This window comes from Papio anubis, chromosome 3, assembly GCF_008728515.1.
Source record: "Papio anubis isolate 15944 chromosome 3, Panubis1.0, whole genome shotgun sequence".
Taxonomy (NCBI): Eukaryota; Metazoa; Chordata; class Mammalia; order Primates; family Cercopithecidae; genus Papio; species Papio anubis.
Window position 1 is genome coordinate 16,961,122 of NC_044978.1, and position 20,723 is coordinate 16,981,844.

The 20,723-nt window shown below is 39.8% G+C and overlaps 1 protein-coding gene and 1 long non-coding RNA gene across 5 annotated transcripts in view; one reads left to right on the forward strand and one right to left on the reverse strand.

The window, feature by feature from the left end:
- The window catches only part of GALNTL6 (polypeptide N-acetylgalactosaminyltransferase like 6), a 1,207,198-nt gene that overhangs the window by 356,106 nt on the left and 830,369 nt on the right, over positions 1 to 20,723 (reverse strand). The window lies entirely within an intron of this gene.
- The window catches only part of LOC103884776, a 36,558-nt gene continuing 28,880 nt past the window's right edge, over positions 13,046 to 20,723 (forward strand). For 2 of the 3 annotated variants that reach the window (XR_002521886.2, XR_002521885.2), the window contains exons 1-2: positions 15,609 to 15,677; positions 16,048 to 16,171. This is a non-coding gene — a long non-coding RNA (uncharacterized LOC103884776). Of the gene's footprint in view, positions 13,099 to 15,608; positions 15,678 to 16,047; positions 16,172 to 20,723 lie in introns of those variants that run through there. The other variant, XR_004182556.1, reaches the window with a different exon arrangement.

Here is a 20,723-nt window from a genome sequence, read left to right on the forward strand (position 1 = left end):
TTAGTAGAGACTGGGTTTCACCATGTTGGCCAGGCTGGTTTTGAACTCCTCAGGCAATCTGCCCGCCTTGGCCTCCCAAACTGCTGGGATTACAGGTATAAGCCACCATGCCCAGTCAGACTTTACATTTTTTAAAAGATTTTTAAAAACATAAATAACATTTTACGACATGAGAAAATTGAATGGAATTCAAATTTCAGTGTTCATAGCTGGAGTTTAACTGGAACACAGCCATGCCCATTCATTTTATATTGTTCATGGCTGTGTTCATGCTGCAGTGGACAAATTGGGTAGTTGTACCAGAGTATGTTTGCTCCAAAAAGGCTACAATGTATACTATCTGACCTTTTACTGAGAAACCTCTACTGTAGACCATGAAATCACCAGTGGGAGAATATATTTTTAACATCGCTAGAGCCAGACATTCCTCAGAAATTAACTCAGTTGACACGTAAGCAGAGAAGTGACATCATGGATTAACAGATGAGGAGAGAGAAGAGCTTTATCTATGTCCACAAATAAACTGAAGCAGATCAAGAAAAGCTGAGCACAATTATTTATGCTAATGGTTGCTTTCAATGTATGTGAAAGAAGACGGTAAAATAAAAATAGTAATTACGAGGCTGAGGCAGTCAGATTACCTGAGGCTGGGAGTTCAAGACCAGCCTACCAACATGGAGAAACCCCGTCTCTACTAAAAATACAAAATTAGCCAGCCGTGGTGGCACATGTCTGTAATCCCAGCTACTCAGGAGGCTGACGCAGGAGAATTGCTTGAAGCAGGGAGGCGGAGGTTGCAGTGAGCCGAGATTGTGCCACTGCACTCCAGCCTGGGCAACGAGAGCAAAACTCTGTCTCAAAAAAAAAAAAAAAAAGATAATTACTAAAGAATGGAGATTCTTTAAAAGAAAGGGCTAAAAAACTGGGTGAAAGAGGCTTTATTTTTCTCAGAAATGTTCTTCTGCCTTCACACAGCTTAGGCTATTCGAGATCTTCTAACACTAGGGGCTGGACTACCCTGGAAAATAGTCCAGTCACAGTCAGTGCCAAATTGCCCTGTGGGCCTTAGATGAAAACAGGCCATTTTAGGAAAGCCTGCCTGAGGATCTGGCATTATGAGATTAAAAATGTCTATGTGAGGGCTTGGTTGCCATAAACAAAGACACACAGATGAATTAGAGACAAAACAAAACATAAAGCTGCAGCTGACCATGCATCACTCTTTTCCATAAACACGTTTGTATAGAAGCTCCTTAAATGCAATTTGAACTTTTCCTTCTCCACACATTTGCTCCAGCTGTTACCTCAGTGAGAATTTTCATTCTCTGCTTCAGAATTTTTTTTAGCCTTCAAAACCCTATTGATTTCCTCCTTTTGAGAGAATCTCCCTATATTGCTGGTGAGAATTGCTTCTTCCTTCTTCTGTTTTTCCGCAATTCCTTTATTTGAAAATTTTTTGTAGAGATGGGGATCTCACTCTGCTACCCAGGCTGATCTCCAACTCGTGGACTCAAAAGATGCTCCTGCCTTGGCCTCCAAAAGTGCTGGGATTACAGGTGTGGGCCACTGTGGCTGGCCAGTGTTTCCGCAATTCTTTAGATCCACCTCTATTTTGCCCTTTATTCTATTCTTCCTGGACCAACTGTTTATGTGCATGACTGTGACCATTCCTGGACCATAAACTCCTTAAGAGTAGAACTATCATCTGCTGTTTGCTGCCTTCCATCTTTAAACTCCATATTTGGAACATGGTGGAAGCACATCAAATAGCTGTTGAATTGAACTGCTAAAGGCATTTCTCCTCCTTTCCCCTTTTATCTTTCTCCAAGGTGGAGATGTCTTCCAAATAAGTAGCAGGGAGAGTGCTGAGTGCTATTACAAATCAAGCAGTGCTGAATTGGGTCAGAGGTCAACACAATCACAAATTTCCACTTATTAAAATATTGTACACTTAACCCAAAATAATTGTTACCATGTAGAATCATGAACACACATTGAATAAATTGTTAAACATGAATACAGAACATTTTCTTGATAGATCAGTTTCTTAGAGCAGTAAACTTGGAGGGTTTTTTTTGTGTGTGTGTGTGATTTCTGATAAATATTAGGTGGTTATAGCATTTTCAGTAGTAGGACACCTGATTAGCTAGAGCAGGTGTTTAACACAAGGACAGTAACAAGTTGATCCTGTGAGCCTAACCAAAGCTTACACAGATTGTATCTAGCATTTCAGGTCTTTAGTTGAACTCTGAAGTAGAAGAACAAGAATACTACTGGCTATAAAAAGCAAGAACATTGTATTTGGCATCGTCAATAGTACCTTAAACTCAGAAACGTTAGAGAGCCCTGAAATTACCTTATACATTTAAATGAAGGTCACATTTGAGAGCCTATTTCTGAAGCTAGCAGATCTTTATGACTGAACTTTAAGCAGTTGCTCAAATAGAAATCACTCAGTAGAAATCAGAAAGTGACTGAAGTTATAAAAACGAGATGTGTGAAATGAAGTAGGCAGCTACCTCATCCTGTCTGTTTGAGTCTGAGGAATGCCCATCAGTTTTATGAGTCATATGGAGAATAGTGCCTGTTGGAGTAATGTATGTCTAACCCATACTTTTAAGGGCATGCTTTGTGTTTTGTATAAGAAAGCAGAACCAATAGGAAATTGCTTGCTCAATGCACCCAAGCCCAAAATACAGGAGGACTGAATTACCTGGGAGATAGCAATGTGAACCTGTGAGAGTAGCACCCAATCTGGCTCTGTAAATGAGAGAATGCAGTTGAACAGACGTCTATTTTCACATCCTTAGAACAACAAATATTTATTGCCATGACCATTTTGTGTTGCTTCATGAATTTTTTCCTAGAAGTACTAGAGAGAGAAGTCATATTTTCTTCTCTCAAAGAGAGAAGCATGTGATTTACAAGACTTAAAGAAAAGTCTTCCAATTGGAAAGAAATTAAAGTTGGCTGTGTCCCTTGTAGTCTTTCTTCACTTCACATTTTATAAATGTCCTTGTATTCCTTTGTTAATTGTTTGATTATAAAGTCTTTTCAAAAATCAAATACTTTACAAGACTAAGTTATAAAAGTTTAATTTAAAAGCATCAGACCATGACATATTTTTAGCCAAAAATGAGCCTCTTGGGCTAAGCAAATTGTACTTTTTTTGTTCTGGGTCACATACTATCATATATACTTTTTTATTTAAAACCATTACTTCAGCAACAACTAAATTTCTTCCACATTTTTTCTCTTTCTTTTTGCTAACTTTAGATTTTAAACCTAACCGCTATTAAGGAATCCAATTTGAGGATTTGAGGATGCTCTGTCTACTTTCTAGATGTACATGTATTAAGGATTCAGAAATGATACAAAACACTAAATACCGAGACATGAAAAAGTTGGAGAAAGGTTTCTTTAGGGCATGGTGCTTCCTTATTCAAATTTTTCTGTATTGAATACTGAACCCAGTGTCTTGTATATAGTGAAAACTCAGTAAGTATTTGTTGAATAAAAATGTAGTAATTGGGGCATATGCCATTTATTAGCCATGCGACTTTGGGCCATGCATTTAATCTCCTTGGAATTTAGTTCTGATTTTTATTTTTCAGTTTGTGAAATAAGGTTTTAATTACATGGTCTATTAAATTCCTCCAGGGGAATCATTCCTGCTTGCGGGGCACAGAGAAGGCACCTAGACCTGTGCCAGCCAGTACCCTGCCCCTAAGCCAACACCACCTCCAGTGCCACCATGCACACATTCCCCAACAGGGGTCCCCTTCCCCCAGCAGCTGCATTGCCTCTGCCACTGTGGTGAGCTGCCACAGGGAGGCAGGCACCCCAGCATCCACTAGCATGCTGCCGCAGTTGCTGTACCTTGACCTTCACAGCGCGGTGGATTCCAAACCATGGGAAGCCAGAGAACAAAGTTGGGGCCCAATACAAGTTCCCCAGAGTTAGAGCATGCAGTCCAGGAGTTGGGACCTGTGAATTGGTTCCCCCAAATCTCCCAGAAATGAAGCCAGTTGGCTGAAATCACCTTATACTACAATCAAACCCTCAAGATCATCATCATAGAACAAAGACAAAAGAATCTAAAGATCAGCAACCTCAAAGATTGAAGGTAGATAAGCCCACAAAGATGAGAAGGAATCAGTGCAAGAATGCTGAAAACTCAAAAGCCAGAGTTCTGCTTTTCCTCCAAATGACTGCATCATGTCTCTAGCAAAGGTTCTGAATTGGCTGAGATGGCTAAAATGATAGAAATAGAATTCAGAATATAGATGGGAATGAAGATCATTAAGCTACAGGAGTATGTTGAAACCCAATGCAAGGAAGTTAAAAGTCATGCTAAAACAATGCAGGAGATGACAGACAACATAGACAGTACAGAAAAGCAAGTAAACTGACATGATAGAGCTGAAAACCATACTACATGAATTTTATAATGCAATCAGGAGTGTTAATAGCAGAATAGGCCAAGCAGAGGAAAGAATTTCAGAGCTTGAAGACTGACTGTCTGAAATAAGAAAATCAGTCAGACAAGAACAGAGAGAGGAAAAAAAGAAAAGGAATGAACAAAACCTCCAAGAAACATAGGATTATGGAAAGAGACCTAATCTACGACTTGTTGGTGTCCCTGACAGGGATGGGGAGAATGGAACCAACTTGGAAAACATATTTTAGAATAGCATCCATGAGAACTTCCCTAACCTAGCAAGACAGGCCAATATTCAAATTCAAGAAATGCAGAGAACCCCAGTAAGATATGTTAAAAGAAAATGATCCTCAAGACACATAATCATCAGATTCTCCACGGTCAAAATGAAAGAAAAAGTGATAAAGGAAGCTAGAGAGAAAGGTCAGGTCACCTACAAAGGAAAGCTCATGAGTTTAATGGTGGAACTCTCAGCTCAAATCCTACAGTACAGAAGAGATTGAGGGCCAATATTTCACATTCTTAAGAAAAAGAAATTCAAACCCAGAATTTCATGTCCAGTCAAACTAAGCTTCCTAAGCAAAGGAGAAATAGATCCTTTTTACACAAGCAAATGATGAGGGAAATTGTCACCACGAGAGCTACTGAAGGAAGCACTAAATATGGGAAGAAAAGACTGTTACCAGCCACTACAAAAACACACCAAAGTACTCAGACCAGTGACACTACAAAGCAACCACATAAGCAAGACTGCAAAATAACCAGCTATCATGATCGCAGGATCAAATCCACACATATCAATACTAACCTTGAATGTAAATGGGCTAAATGCCCCCAATTAAAAGACACAGAGTGGCAATCTAACGAACCAAGAGCCATTGGTATGCTGTCTTCAAGAGAATCACCTCACATGTAATGACACATATAAGCTCAAAATAAAGGGATGGAGAAAAATTCAACAAGCAAATGGAAAATAGAAAAAAAACATGGGTTTCAATAATAGTTTCTGATAAAATAGACTTTAAACCAAAACAATCAAAGAAGACAAAGAAGGACATTACATAACAATAAAGGGTTCAATTCAACAAGAAGATCTAACTATCCTAAATATATATGCATCCAATAGAGGAGCATTCAGAGTTATAAAGCAAGTTCTTAGAGACCTTCAAAAAGACTTAGACTCTCACACGTAATAGTGGGAGACTTTAACACCCCACTGACAATATTAGACAGACCATCAAGACAGAAAGCTAACAAATATATTTAGGACCTGAACTCAGCACTGGAACAAATGGACATGATGGATATCTACGGAACAAATGGACATGATGGATATCTACGGAACTCTTCATCCCCCCAAAACAGAATATACATTATTCTAATCGCCACATGGTACATGCTCTAAAATCAATCATATAATCGGAAGTAAAACACTCCTCAGCAAATGCAAAAGAACTGAAATCATAACAAACAATCTCTTGGACCACAGAACAGTCAAATTAGAAATCGAGACTAAGAAATTCACTCGAAACCATATAATTACATGAAAATTGAATAACATACAAGAAGTACTGTGAAACAAATGAGAACTAAGATGCAACATACCAGAGTCTTTGGGACAAAGCTAAGGCAGTGTTAACAGGGGAATTTAAAGCACTAAATACCCACATCAAAAAGTTAGACAGATCTATAGTTAACAACATAACATCACAACTAAAAGAACTAGAGAATTAAGAGCAAACAAATCCCAATGCAAGACAAGAAATAACCAAAATCAGAGCTGAAATGAAAGAAATTGGAACACAAAAAACCATTCAAAAGATCAATTAATCCAGAAGCTCATTTTTGAAAAAAATAATAAAAAAGTAGACGGCTAGCTAGATAATAAAGAAGAACATTGAGAAGATTCAAATAAACACAAGTAGAAATGACGAGGTGGATATTACCAGTGACCCCACAGAAAGACAAACCACCATCAGAGAATATTATTAACACCTCTATGTACACAAACTAGAACATCTAGAAGAAATGAATAAACACCTGGATACATACACCCTCCCAAGGCTGAACAGTAAGAAATTGAATCCCTGGACAGACCAATAATAAGTTCTAAAATTGAGTCAGTAATAAACAACCTACCAATGCAGAAAAACGAAAAGCCCAGGACCAGATGGATTCACAGCTGAATGACACCAGATGTACAAAGAAGAGCTGATACCATTTCTACTGAACTATTCCAAAAAATTGAGGAGGAAGAACTCCTCCTTAACTCATTCTATGAGGCTAGCATCATCCTGATACCAAAACCAGGTCAAGACACAACAACAACAAATGAAAATTTCAGGCCAATATTTTTGATGAATATCAATACAAAAATCCTCAACAAAATACTGGCAAACTGAATCCAGCAGGATATCTATCAAAAAGTATAGGTACCATGATTAAGTAGGCTTTATTCCTAGATGCAAGGTTGGTTCAGCACATGCAAATCAATAAACATGATTCATCACATAAGCAGAACTAAAACTTTAAAAAACACATGATTATCTCAATCAAAGGGGAAAAGTCTTTTGATAAAATTCAACACCCTTCATGATAAAAAGTCAATAAACTAGGTAACGGTCAGGCATGCTGGCTCACTCTTGTAATCCCAGCACTTTGGGAGGCTGAGGCAGGTGGATCACCTGAGGTGGAGAGTTCGAGCTCAGCCTGGCCAACATGGTGAAACCCCATCTCTACTAAAAAGACAAAAATCAGCCAGGTCTGGTGGTGCATGTCTTTAATCCCGGTTACTCAGGAGGCTGAGGCATGAGAGTTACTTGAACCTGGGATTCGGAGGTTGCAGTGAGCCGAGACTGCACCACTGCACTCCAGCCTGGGCAACAGAGTGAGACTCTGTCTAAAACAAACAAACAAACAAACAAACCAAAAAACAGACAAAGAAACAAACAAGAAAACAAAAAGCAAATAAACAAAAACCCTTAGGTGTTGAAGGAACATATTTCAAAATAATAAGAGCCATATATGGCACACCCACAGCCAACATCATATTGAATGGGCGAAAGCTGGAAGTATTCCCCTTGGAAACCAGCACAAGAAAAGGATGCCCACTCTCACCACTCCTACTCAACATAGTATTGGAAGTCCTGGCCTGGGCAATCAGGAGAAAGAAACAAATTCATTCAAATAGGAAGAGAGGAAGTCAAATTATTCCTGTTTGCAGATGATATAATCTTGTATCTAGAAAACCCCATAGTCTCAGCCAAAAAGCTCCTTAAGCTGATAAACAACTTCAGCAAAGTCTCAGGATACAAAATCAATATGCAAAAATTACTGGCATTCCTACACGCCAAAAACAGGCAAGCCAAGAGCCAATCATGAATGCAACCCCATTCACAGTTGCCACACAAACACACACACAAAACAAAATACCTAGGAATACAGCTAACTAGGGAGGTGAAATATCTCTGCAAGAAGAACTAACCAACAGTACTCAAAGAAATCAGAGATGACACAAACAAATGGAAAAACATTCCATGCCCATGGATAGAAAGAATCAGTATCATAAAAATGGCCATACTGCCCAAAGCAATTTATAGATTCAATATTATTTCTATTAAATCACCAATGACATTTTTCACAGAACTAGAAAAAACTATTTTGAAATTCTGGAACCAAAAAGAGCCTGAATAGCTAAGGCAATTATAATCAAAAAGAATGAAGCTGGAGGTATCACACTGCCTGACTTCAAACTATAGTACAGGGCTGCAGTAACCAAAACCACATGATATTGATACAAAAACAGACACATAGACCAATGGAATAGAATAGAAAACCCAGAAATGAGGCCACATATCTACATTTGTATGATCTTCAACAAACCTGACAAAAACAAGCAATAAGGAAAGGATCCCCTATTCAATAAATGGTGCTGGGATAACTGGGTAGCCATATGTAGAAGATTAAAACTGGACCCCTTCCTTACACCTAATACAAAAATTAACTCAAGATAGATTAAAGGCTCAAATGTAAAACCCAAAACTATAAAAGCCCTGGAAAATAACTTAGGCAATACCATTCTGGGCATAGAAATGGGCAAAAATTTTATAATGAAGATGCCAAAAGCAATTGCAACAAAACCAAAAATTGACAAATTGGGATCTAATTAAACTAAAGTGCTTTTGCACAACAAAAGAAACTATCAACAAAGTGAACAGACAACCTATGGAATGGCAGAAAATTTTTGCAAAACTGCATCTGACAAATTAATATCCAGCATCTATAAGGAACTTAAACAAATTTACAGGAAAAAAACCAAACACCACCATAAAAAGAGTGGACAAAACATGAACAGACACTTTTCAAAAGATGTACATGCAGCCAACATGCATATGAAAAAAAAAGCTCAATATTACTGATTAGAGAAATGTGAAACAAAACCAAAATTAGATACCATCTCACACCAAACAGAAAGGCTACTTTTAAAAAGTAAAAAAAAAAAAAAAAAAAAAAAAAGATGCTAGTGAGGCTGCAGAAAAAAACGAATTCTTGTATACTGTTGGCGGCAGTGTAAATAGTTCAATTATTGTAGAAGACAGTGTGGCAATTCCTTAAAGACTCAATATGAGAAATGGCATTTGACCCAGCAATCCCATTACTGGAATTTAAATGGTCTATTACAAAGAAACATGAACACATACGTTCATTTCAGCACTATTCACAGTAGAAAAGATATGGAATCAACCTAAATGCCTATCCATGACAAACTGCATAAAGAAAATGTAGTACATATACACCATGGAATACTATGCAGCCATACAAAAGAAGAACATGTTTTTTGGAGGGACATGGATAGAGTTGGAGGCCATTATCCTTAGAAGAAAACTAATACAGGAACGGAAAACCAAATACCACATGTTCTCACTTATTAGAGGGAGCTAAACGATGAGAACACACGGTCACATAGAGGAGAACAAAAAACACTGGGGTTTATTGGAGGGTGCAGCGTGGGAGGAGGAAAAGGAGCAGGAAAAATAACTAATGGGTTCTAGGCTTCATACCTGGGTGATGAAATAATCTGTATGCCAACTCCCCACGACATAAATTTACCTATATAATAAACCTGCAATGTACCCATGAACTTAAAATAAAAGTTAAAAAACAAACAATAAAAATATAAATGGGCAGAAGGCTTGAATAGACATTTATTAAAAGAATACTTACAAAAAAAATCCGAAATTCTTTAATTCCATAACAACTTAACTTGGCCATAACAAAAAGCAATGACTGCCGAAGTGGCAAAATCAAACAAAAGTTTCAACTGGCAAATTTTTTTCTTCAGCTATTATGTCTATCCTTCCTAAGCATCAGCATCTACTGTTGGGGTCATTGGAGGGCCAATCCATTCCAGTGAGCCCTCTGTTCCTTGACTTAGAGGATGCCTATGTGAATATATTTTGAGGTATATTATTTTTGGCAATCCTCCAATGTCTTGGTTAAGTGGGGGAAAGTACTATCTCGGTGGATAAAAATATTAATATGCAGGTTAGCCTTTAATAAGCTCACTGCCCTCAGCCACATTTATAAGACAACAGAGGTTAAATGAAATAGAGGACAACAATCAATGGTCACCATTTTAAAATCTTGATCTCATAAAACACAACTATTACACACAATTTATCCATAGCTGGGTGCTACCTGTGTTCAGTAAATAACAGATTATCCAACACCCCAAACGATGGATTTTGAAATCAATACCTCGGATCATTTTAATGTTCCAGTATTCATATTACAGAACTGAATCTAAACAATACAACGGTTTTTTTTACATAAAATGATTTTGAGTTTAATGCTGACACTTCCCAGGTTCTAGAGTATTCAAGTTCAGTACTTTAGCCCTCTGTTGGCTGAACTACAACCTTCCCAGCTGTCCTGACCTTAATCGATACGGTGTTCTTCAGCTCAGAACCTTTTGTCTTAGAAACACAGCTGCTGCACTTCCCTCATCTTATTTTTACTTCTCTTTGGACCATGCGATGAACCCTTTGAAGTGGGCCGTCCACAAGGAAGGATATAACCTTCAAGTAGGAGCTCTTTTTCTGTTACTTTCAATGGGGAGCTAAGCTAATATCAAAAGAGAAAAGAGACTTTTATGGCTGAGAGAGGTCAATAGATTGTGAAGTTAATTTGAAGTACTGCTGCTGATTAGGAATAAAATAAGCCAAGCAGGAGAGAAACGCTTTCTTTTCATTAGGCACCACAGCTCTGCCAGAGGGTGAGGGTACCCAACATCTCCATATAATAATTATGAAAGGACTGTGATTTTGCTCTCAGCTTTTAAATTAAACCTCTTTACGGCCTAACTTCACGTTGTCTATTTGATCTTCCTCTTTCTAGGACTCCTGGTTATGACACTCTCAAATTATGTGGCTTCTCTTCTCTCCTCAGTGTTCTCAAAAACGATTTGAGACTTCAGTGTTGGGAGTTCTTCTCATTAGAGGGTTAGCTAAACATATAAGATTTACATAACCTTTGACATTTTAAATTTGGCTCTTGGATACTTGTGAGTTGTCATGTACAATTCATTTTTTTCAAATAGAATTCATTCAATTCCTTTTCATTCAAATTCCTAATATAGTATACTAGCACTGTGGAACTCATCAATGGCAATACTCAAGAGCAACACATTTTTTCTAATATATTTTTTCATGCTTTCTAGACAGTGACTGAACTCACAAATGTACCTTCTCAAACTCTCCAAATTCCATTTTATTGACCAAAGACACATTAGGGCCTAATAGTCTTTGAGTCCTGGTCAACAGGAAAGGCTGTCATAAGTAGATCCCAAAATTTGAGGCGTTTCTGTTTCAAATGAAGTCACTGTAATTTAATGCGGGGAAATGCTGAGTGGTTCATCACAGGCAAAACGGGGGTTCCTAAAAAGTAAGGAAAGTGCTTTCGATATAAAATCCTCCCAGTGATAAACAGGAGTGAGAGTAACGATGTACCGCGGGCACTCGGAACATTACTTCAAAATAAGGACTAGTAGATTTTTCCTAATCATTTGCATAGTGCAACTGCACAAAGGCAGAATTCAAAAGATGGCCCACAAAATTCCCGCTCCCTGTTGATTTAATCAAACGCGAATCGAGGAACTACTGTGAAAGGTCTTTGCTGGCTTTGAAGCAGGAGGAAGGTACCATTCCAAAAAGAATGTGGGCAGCCTCTAAAACCTGAGAACAACCTGAGAGGTGACAACGTGCTAGCAGCACTCGCTCGCTCTCCGCGCCTCCTTGGCCTCGGCGTCCGCGCTCGAGGAGCCCTTCAGCCCGCCGCTGCGCTGTGGGGGCCCCTCTCTGTGGCTGGCGGAGGCCGGAGCTGGATCCCTCTGCTCGCGGGGTGTGGCGGTAGAGGCGCAGGCAGGAGCCGGGGCTCCGCGCCACGCTCACGGGCTGGCGCGGTTACGGCTGGGCGCCGGCTCGCAGGCCCAGCACGCCTGCCGGCGCCTGCTGGGCTTGACTGGAGACTAGGTCCCGTGTGTGGACCGCCATTCCCTCTTTGCGGGGTCGTTGACCACTACGGCGGATCTCAGTCTCTTTCTCCCTTCCCCTCTTTTCTTCTTGGTTATCTGGGACGAGCTCCCTCTGGGCTGCCTTAGTGCCCGGGCTAGATGACGCAAAATCCTGCCGGACTGCCAGTGAGAAGTGAAGCCGCCTGGGCTTCTGGTATGGGTGGGGTGACTTGGAGAACTTTTCTGTCTAGCGAAAAGATTGTAAATGTACCAATCAGCTCCGTGTCTAGCTAAAGGTTGTAAACACACCAATCAGCTCTCTATAAAAGGCACCAATCAGCTCTCTGTAAAATGGACCAATCAGCAGGATGTGGGTGGTGCCAGATAAGGGAAGAAAAGCAAGCCACCCCACATAGCAGGGCCAACCAGTTGGGGATCCGTTTATTTTTTAGCTTTTCAGGATGAATGTTGTTGCTGTTCATTTTTTGGGTCTGCAAGCCTTTAAGAGATGTAACACTCTTCACGAAGGTCTGCGGCTTCACTCCTGAAGCTAGCGGGACCACGAACCCACCAGGAAGAACAAACAACTTTGGAGGTACTGCGTTTAAGAGGTGTAACACTCACTGGGAAGGTCTGCGGCTTCACTCCTTAAGTCATCCAGATCAGGAATCCACCAGAAAGAAAAAACCCCGGACTCACTTGAACATGAGAAGGAACAAACTCCGGACACACCATCTTTAAGAACTGTAACACTCACTGTGAGGGTCAGTGGTTTCACTCTTGAAGTCAGCGAGACCAAAAACCCACCAATTCCGGACACAAACCCACCTGAACTGATGGCGGACAGGGACACGGGACCTGAGTCCTATAATCTCATGGAATTCAATTCTGCCAACAACCTCAATGAGCCTGGAAGTGAATTCATCCTCAGAAGCTGTGGAAAAGAACGCAGCCCTCCCGTCACCTTGTGAAACCCAGAGCAGAGAACTGGCTTGCAAAATGGATGTTAACTGCTAGCTTTGTGATTATGACAGTAGCAGTAGAAAATCAACATGGTAGCTGACGCAGGCTTTATCACAGTTACTCCCTTTGGTTGTAAGTATACTCAATGAAGTGGAAGATTTGGTGCAGGGAGCTCCTGACACAGGTGATGGAGCCAGTAGAAGGGAGGAGGGTGCAGTAGTTTCAGTGAGATTCCCCTAGGAGTTGTTTCACTACCCCACATGAAGTAAGAGGAAGGAAGATGTGGGCATGATAGGGAAAGCCTGGAAAGGAGTGAATGGAGGATTTGAGGACACAGCTTGAACTCCACATCCGCAGCAAGTGGACTTATTCTCCTTGGCTAAACTTGGTGGGACTAGCTTTGGAAATGAAGTGAGCTGGCACTAGGATGTCCACCAGTTGCCTGCTTTTTCTCTGCTGTATCCATGATACAGCATAATATACCCTGCTCAGAATCTGACTACTGCCATACAGTGGCTTTCACTAGAAGGCAGTAGTTAGACAATTACTGCTGGAGTCCACAAGACTTGCAAATACAGCGTTGACTAGTGCTTTTCAAACTTTGGAGTGTAAGTGGACTGTGACTCCCATCATCCTAAATAACAGGAAGAACGCTTTAAAAGGAAATGATATTTATTTGGAAATAGGCATTGCAATGGGAATATGTGTGCCATAGTAAACCAGGTTCTTATTCAGGGTAGTAAAGGAAGACAGAGGTTTTTAAAGAAAAATGAGAATTATGTAATTGTTTTGAGATAATCCTTGACTACAAGGGTTGATAACAATGGTGGAATTAGTCCAAGATTGAACAAGCAGTTGCTGGGCAGATGTCCTCACAGAATTTTTTTTTGTGTGTGTATGTAAGGTTGTGCAGTCTTTGTGTGAGATTGTGGGTTTTGCTATCTTTTGCGATAGTTTTTGTTTTCCGTCATTTGTGCATGAGAAGCTTCCCTTCATGGCCTTTCATAGCTCTATTTATCTTCCCCAGTTTTTAACACATTGACTCCATTTTGATTTTAACAACGTTCATGCTCCATTTCAAGATCCAGACAAAACATCATTCATGTGAATGCAAAGGAAAGTTATATTTGGACATGCAAAGATTCAGAAACACCGCTCACCATGTACTAGTTTTGAAAAATTTTTTTTGAAGTATAGTTAAACAATGAATGTATCAAAATAAGGAGCTCAAGAAAATTGGAGGAAACATTGATAGATAATAAAGGTATACAACTTATAGTTAAATCTAATTATGGTTGATTTTGTACATGCAAATTTAAAATAACATTAAGAATGATTTCTAAAAATGGAAGAATCATAATGTGAAATAAAGTTAGTAAAAATCTAGATTAAAAATTCCAGGTTAGCAAAATAAAAAATAAAGAAAAGCAGAGTACGTAAGAAGGGGACAGAGATAAAAAAATTTTCTGCTTAAATACTTAGCATGGTCTAGGAGGTGAAAGGGTATAGGCACTATTTAATTTTCATTCTTCATGGTGATGAGGAATAAAAGGTTCAAATGTTTGTAAAAAATACAACAAAAATCATTAGTAGAATGAACATAGAAACTATTAAATAACATAGAAATAATGACATTATTTATTCATTAATATGATAAATAGTTGAGTTCATTTCATTCCTTGTGCTATAATAGGCAAAATAGTCATGATCCCTGCCCTTTACTATAAGTATGAACACATATCATGATTATGATGTGAAAGGTAATGTTACGGGAAGATAATATTTATGCATATGCATGAAACAAAGTGAAAATATTTTTACCAACTCCTAATGGAGGTTATTTTTGTGGAATGGGAATGCAGTTGTGGTAGCTATTAGCAACCATCATCAATTCTGTTTTACTTCCTCTTCCAGGGGAAAGTAAACCATGGCCACCTTGAAGTAAACCACTACACCTTGAAGTTAACCATGGCCGTGTGCTTTAATTTGGCAAATAAAATGTGTCATTTTTCAGGCAGAAGATTTGAGGCAGTGCACAATTTGCCAAGTTCCCTTTTTCCTTGTTATAATGCTCATGGAAGCTTGCAATGGCATGAAATATCCATCAGTGTGGTTCTGGAGAGATTGATAAGCGGAGGCCTGCAGCATGCCCTAGCCTAATCTGATGGATACAGCTGTCGGTACCAAGAAATGGAGGTGTTTCCTTAAAACAACCTAAAATGTGTGGCTTTGGCTTAATGATTCGTAGGTGGCAAGGGAAGTTTGGAAGTAAGAAGGAGGTTAGCTAGTGTTATTCTGGGATGAGACATTTGTTAAGATGGTAGTTTAACCTGGGAGGCATATATTTGTACTTCTAGGGCAGTACTTGGCAAACATTTTCTGTAAAGAGAAAGGCAGTAAGTATTTTTGGCTTTTCAAACTGTATGAGTCTCTGTTGCACATTCTTCATTGCTTGTTTTTACAATCTTTAGTTCCCCTTTTACACAATCAGGCTGTTGCCTGGATTTGGACTACAGGATTACCAAACCCTGTTCTAGGGAAATGCTTAGTTTTTAAAGTACATTTGAAATTGATTTTGATTATTGTTGACTGCATTTGTCAGGGTGCTAATAAGACAATAATGAGCTTAGAAAAGAACTGGCCAATTTGTACGTAGGAAGAAAGAGAGTCTACTTTGAGGATTTCCAGTAAGGAATCTTACCCTAAAAGATAAAGCTGAGAAGGTCTTTGAAGAATTACTCTTGCAGCAAGTATGAATTCTAGGTAAGACTGTCACACCTATTGTTAAAATCTTTGACTCAGATCCATGACCTAGTAAAGGTGTGGTGCCTAAATCTTTTTAATTGGACAAAATGGCTCTCTCACCTAAACTGGATAGTCCAACATACCTTAGTTATGTCCAGAGGAAAAGAGACAAGAGATTTGGGTGTGATAAAGCAAAAGTAGCAAATAGAAGTATGTTTGGGAAAAAAAAGTAGGTATTGAAGAAAATTGAGTAAGGTCTTCAGAGAAGTGTACTGTCAAATGAATGACAAGCTGGAACTTAAAGGGACAGAGACTATTTGAAATTTTAAAATAAAGAATTATGAATGAGTAGACATTGAAGTGCACGATCCTTTAATATACATTCCAGATTGAAGGCAAGAAGAATCTCAAAGGAAGAACATCTTAGAAGATGGAGTCAAGAATTTTGGAAAACTGGACAAGAGAACCCTTCCAAGACATAAGAACTGCAGTTTAATACGGGATTGCCTAAGGTAGTAAACCTTCACTATCACCGCCTAGATTCCAGAATTGCTATCGAGTGTCTGCCATGTATCTGATATTCTTCCCTTTTCTGAATGTGAATCTCTTTAGAATTATTATGTATTTATTCTGCAGTTGCGTATTGAGTGTGGATGTATGTTGGGATGGGAGTTGGGCATGTAAATCATCTTTCTTTTTTTTTTTTTTTGAGACGGAATCTTGCTCTGTCGCCCAGGCTGGAGTGCAGTGATACGATCTTGGCTCACTGCAGCCTCTGCCTCACAGGCTCAAGTGATTCTCATGCCTCAGCCTCCTGAGTAGCTGGGACTACAGGTGTACGCCATCATGCCTGGCTAATTTTTTATATTTTTAGTAGAGATGGGGTTTCGCCATGTTGGCCAGGCTCGTCCTGAACTCCTGACCCTAAGGGATCCGCCTGCCTCGGCCTCCCAAAGTGCTGGGATTACAGGCATGAGCCACTACACCTAGCCTAGCCAAGTTACCTTTTTAGTTCATAGATTTCTGGATGAAGTGAAATCACATCCAAACCTGATACAGAAAGCACCACATTATTCTCTGATACAGGGACTAGGATGCGTCACCAGATCTTGAACTCAGAGCTGATCCTCTGACTGGTGGGACCTTGGGATTGTCCCGCTTAGGGAGAGATTGAATATATAGTACATGGGGAAAGGAGAGGAAATCAAGTATTTGGTGAACAGAAGGGTGACATTAGTCATTAATGCTATACACTTAATATTTCCAGTTTTCCTAGGCTGGTAGTCGGATTGCATTTCTCTGCCCTTTTAAGTTACCACCATTAGATTAATCTTCTTTTAGTTGTCCTACTGTGCTCACTGTCTCCTTATTACAAGCCTTCTGCTTATGCTGAATATGGTACCCAGAGTGATACTATTATAGTACAGATCACATATTCCCATTGCACTTAGAATAAAACACAAACCTCTGAACAGACCTGAAATCTCTGGGATCTGATTTCCAGCTGCTCTCCAGCCCCATCTTAAACCATTCTCCACCCTCTGCATGTTTACTGCTGGGCTTCATGGGGACTATGCTTCCATTACCTTCTCATGCCAAGCTTTTCCTTGTCTCAGGGCCATTGCATTTCCTCTCCCCTGCCTAGCAGGCTCTTTCTCCAGATGTTCAAATGGCTGAGTTATTCTCCTTATCCGGGTACCAGGTCATACATCAGCTCCTTGGAGAAGGGAGGCTGTTCCTGATCGGACCACCTCCTTTGAAAGAGCCTTGTCATCCCGTGTTTAGTCTTTCCACTCTGTTTCATTTTCTTCTTACTTTTTACCACCATCTTTTTAGTTGCTTATTTGCCCAGCTTTCTCTAGAGAAAGAGTATATTCAGCAGGGTCTTGTCTGGCTGATTTCATCACAGAATCTCCAGAGCCTGGATTAGTGCTGGACACCTCATAAGCACTCAGTGGGTAGCAGTGGAATGAATCCATTGATGATAGGGTATACCAATTAGGCAGGAGCAAATCACCATCCTATCTCAGAGGCTTAGAATGATGAAGTTTATTGCTCTTTCAAGGCCCATGTTAATTGTAGGTGAATTGATGTTTCTGCTCCAGGTTTCCCGTTGACTGAGCTGTTACTAACTATACACTGCCGATTATCATGGCAGAAAGGAGAAAGCAGACAAACTACAGTGATTCTTAAAAATCCCACCAGAAGTGACATAGGTCCATCCTGATCATATTTACCTAGCCAGAACTAGTCACTAGGTCAGATCCAGCTTCATGGGGTTAGGGTATGGTAGTCCTACAAGATGTCTGGGAGAGAATTGGAAATATTTGGTAATTAGCAGTAATGACTGCCTTATAGAAATGATCACAGTCCCTGTGAAGCCCAGCAGTAAACATGCAGAGGGTATAGAAATGATCCCTCTTCTTTTCAGATCTCAACTGAAATATACTATCCACAGTAAAGCAGTTTTCTTTATCCCTTAAACCAGCTGCTTCTCAAATTTAATGTCAACACCAGTTATCTGGGATCTTATTAAAGTGCAGGTCTAGAAAGGGGCCTGAGATCCTGTGTTCTAATTAGCTCCAAAGTGATGCTAATGCTGCTGCCCTTGTAGACCATGCTCTGTGTAGCCTGTCTACAGATTTCTCTTAAGTACAAGCCTCTTTCTTAATAGCACCTGTCTCCATTTATACATTTGCATGATCCACTTTTCCCTCAGATTCTGAGCTCCATGACATCAGGGACTGTTTTGCTGTCACTCACCATTGTTGCCTCCCTGTGATAAGGGTGTTCAATAAATATTAGCTGGACTCATGAGTTGTTGATTTCCTGGATTTCTAGGACTAGTTGCCTGTTTCTGGATATGTGCCAAAAGTCCTGGAACATTACTGGAGCTTGGCATTTAGTGGCCCTGAAATTGGCATGTGCTCTTTGGAAGGGACATTTTTGGCCATGAGCACTCCATTATTTGTTGAATATATATTAGCATATACTATAAAAACTGCTTCTTTTGGGTTTGGGTACTAAAGTCTCACAATGCTAGCAAAGAATATTTCAATTAAAATTAAGCGGTAATTATTCCATTAATGTAACTGGGTTCTCACCTTCTACATTCTTGATGTTGATCTTGTTATTTCCAGTGTAGTCAGTTTACTCACTGTATTAGCCAGTGTTCTCCAGAGAAACAGAACAAACACTATGCATGTGCATATATATAAGACAGCTTTATTTTAATGAATTGGCTGATGCAATGATAAAGCCTTGGGAGTCCAAAATCTGATGGAGTTGGCCAGCAGGCTGGAGACCCAGGGGTGAGTTGCAGTTTGAGTCCAAAGGCTCTCTGCTGGCAGAATTCCTTCTTCTTGTGGGGTAAGGGGTGGAGAGGTGAGCGGGTGGAGGTCAGTTTTGTTGTATTGAGGCCTTCAACTGATTGTATGAGGCCCACCCACAATATGGAGGGCAATCTGTTTACTCAAAGTCCAGTGATTTAAATGCTAATTTCATCTAAAAAACACCATCACAGAAACATCCAGGATAATGTTTGACCAAATACCTGGGCACTGTGGCCCAACCACGTTGACATAAAATTAACCATCACATTCACCTTTCACATTCTTAAGAATGACTCAAATCTCCCTGGTAATGAAAACGACCTTAATAGGCCAGTTATAAAACCTCTGCAGTAGGTCAGTTTAATATTCATTTGTGCTTTGAGTTCATTTAGCACTGTTATTAGGACTTATTTTAAACAACCAGAGCTGGCTCAGAGGGAAGAGGGTAACTTAATTACCTTCTCATTTTAGTAATATTCATATTTCTTCCTTCCTCTATAGCTGCCTTTAATTCTCTGCTATAATTTATAGCATTATAATTAGGAGTTCTGATGATATACTTGAGCAAAGTATGTGCTTATGGATAAGTGGGGCCATTAATGGACTAGGAACTTTGGGTCCTGTCTGTTTCCTTCACATGACTTTGAAAGACACCGATGCTTAGTTTTTAATACATGAATGACAAGCAGCTGCTTTAACCCACTCAGTGTTAGCCAGTACTAAAAAGGCCAGTCAGCTGGAGCAAAGCATTTGAAAATAAAGACAAGGGCAATCTGAACTTCCTCAGTGAGGACAGAGTATTCCCTCCGACTGGACATTCCACTTCCTTGAGATATGCTCCTCAGGTGACAGCTGTGAAGGGAAATGCTAATGATCGTGTATGGGCAGTAAAGTTGATGCCTTTTGCCCCTTGAGGGAAATGAAACAGATGCCTGTATCTTCTCAGGCTTCAGTGCTGTGAGCTAATTGAGGCTATTGTCCAGCATTAAATCTGAAGTATGCTCTAGTGGGTCTTCCTATGATGCCAAGGGTGAGAGATTTGTGCCAGTGCTGTAGAATACTGGCCATAATAGATAGAAATAGTTGTTTTTGTAATTCTTCAAAATTACAGCCTGACTTTGTTTAGATTTACACTAACTTTGTGATCTTGGCTGAGCCAATTAATCATGGTTGTTTTCCTCTTGATTTCTGAACATTTTAAAATACATTGAAGGGGAGGAAGGAAAGGTTGAGGCTGAAGTGACGGAAGGCAGAATGGCCCAGTGGTGAAGTACATAGGTCTCCTGTCTGTATCAGTCAGGGTATGGATCAGAGAAGCAGAGCCAGTAGTAGATTCACAGTAAGAGATGTGTTGTAAGAAACTGGATTATACAATTGTGGGGGTTGGTTTTCAGGAAGGGCACGCTGGAACTCCTAGGGAAGAGTTGAAGCTGCTGTCCTCAGGTAGAATTTCTTCTCCGGGGAAGTCTCAGTTCTGCTACTAAGGCCTTTCCACTGGTTGAAGCAGGCCTACCAGGTTATCTAGGATAATTACCTTAAAGTCAACACCTACTGAAGTGAATCCCATCTGTAGAAAACCTTCATAGCAACATCTTAGATTAGTGCTGGAATTGAATAACTGCGGACTGTGGCCTCTCCAATTAGGCACATCAAAAAGACATCACAGTGCCCCAAAAGCTTGATCCTTCACTCTCATGGAGGTAGAGAATTAATGGTGGTTACCAGAGGCTGG